Genomic DNA, 1,786 nt, shown 5'->3' with positions numbered 1-1,786 from the left:
CCCTGTTTCTGAATCACTGAAGGAAGATGGAGATCATCAAGATTCAGGCCCTCAAATGTTAAGATATAACAATAATCAGAGTGTACTTAACATTCCCCAATAGTAACACTTTGTATACTTGTTTTATCCCTAAATGTGAGCCAAGGTTCCTTGGTACAAAGATAATACACCGAGGTGGCATTCATTGATATTGGTCAATTATTCTTTCTGTTTTGTCTTTAAGAATCCAAACCATCCCCTGCCCCATGCTCTGCCTAGGGGCTGAGAACCAAGCCGCATGTCACTGTCCACATTAGCACAACTTTGCTATTCCACCCTCTTTAGCCTGACTGGACTTTTCCGGGACTGTTCTGCTCAAGATGTTTGGACTTTCTGAAAGAACCATCACTTCTTCAGCGAAAGCATTCACAAGCAGTTTGTGCTCTGTGTGTGTGTGTGTGTGTGCATGCTCGATAGTGTCTGACTCTTTGCAACCCCCTGGACTCCTCTACCATGGAGTTTTCCAGGCAAGAATGCTGGAGTGGGTTGCCATTTCCTATTCCAAGGGATCTTCCCAATGCAGGGATGGAACCCATGTCTCTTGCATCCTGTATTTCACGGAGATTCTTTACCACTGTGCCACCTGGGAAGCCCAAAGTCTGTAGCACCCGGTATTCCCAGGCAATCTCCCATCCAAGTACTAACTATGCCCAACCCTGCTTAGCTTCTGAGATCAGATGAGATCAGGCTTATTTTGGGTGGTATGGCCAGTAGTTTGTGCCCTAAAATTATTTTGAATCTGTCTTCTCAAAATCCTCACGTTGCTGTTTCACTAATTCTGAAATGTTATCTCCTGGTTCTTACCCAGTCTTATTCAAGTCCCTGCATTGAGAGGGTGCAGGGACTTGAATTGAATTTGTCCAATTCTTCCAAGTCTCAGTAAATTCTGATCTATTCCTCCTCTTTTGAGATACAAGTAGAACTCTGCCAAGATGATGGTCTCCTTTGCCCAGTAAGCTATAAACTCAGCTGTCTCTTAGCAACAGGTCATGTTAATAGTATTTGGAGAGCTAGCTTTGAATACCTTTCTATCTTTCTGACTACCTGCCTGGGAGAAGTCACTACTGGATGATAACTGTTTTTCACCACCCTCTAATTTTCCCTAATATCCTTTTATAGATAAAGAGCAGGCTTTGAGTGCAGAGCTTTGAACAGACAACAATGTCTAGTGAAAATTGGATCATCTTGTTTTGTTTTAGTTGTATTTATTTTTGATCCTTTGAGAAGTTGTGTCAAAATAACATAAACAAACATTGTTTGACCCGGAGCTGAATTGTACAAAGCCTGTGATGAACAGTAGGCCCCTTGGTCCAACCCTCAAACACCAATTTCCCGAAGCAACTGCTGTCAATTCTTTGAGCTGTTTCTTCAGGGTTTTTTCTCCTCTATACTTTTAAATGATACGTTCTGTTTTTGTCTCCTGATTTTTTCATACAACAGATAGGTATTATTTCCCAATATAAATAATGGTCTCTTAGATCCCTTCTCACTGACATATATTTCCCCTTCCTTCCAACTTCCCACCATTGGTTGTTGTATTTTTTATTAAATCCAGAGTTAGTATTTATCTTATGATAAATGTGTGAATATTCACAGCTTGGTCTGATAGTGTCTTAGAGGATGTCATCCTTTCTTGGCCTTTGGCTTGGCTTTCTTAAAATGTCCGGGTGACTCTTCCCACACCCTCCAGTCGCTCTGTACAAAGACTCTCAATCCAATTTTACACCCGGCCACACCTGTCAGTTAA

General features: G+C 41.5%; 1 pseudogene; it reads right to left on the bottom strand.

Moving 5' to 3' along the window:
* Positions 1–635: 635 nt before the first annotated feature.
* On the bottom strand, positions 636–754 carry LOC114118105 (5S ribosomal RNA; annotated as a pseudogene).
* Between the last annotated feature and the right edge of the window lie 1,032 nt (positions 755–1,786).

The sequence above is a fragment of the Ovis aries genome, chromosome 14 (genome assembly GCF_016772045.2).
Source record: "Ovis aries strain OAR_USU_Benz2616 breed Rambouillet chromosome 14, ARS-UI_Ramb_v3.0, whole genome shotgun sequence".
Lineage (NCBI taxonomy): Eukaryota > Metazoa > Chordata > Mammalia > Artiodactyla > Bovidae > Ovis > Ovis aries.
The sequence above is the reverse complement of the archived record's forward strand: the minus strand, read 5'-3'. Positions and strand labels throughout refer to the sequence as shown.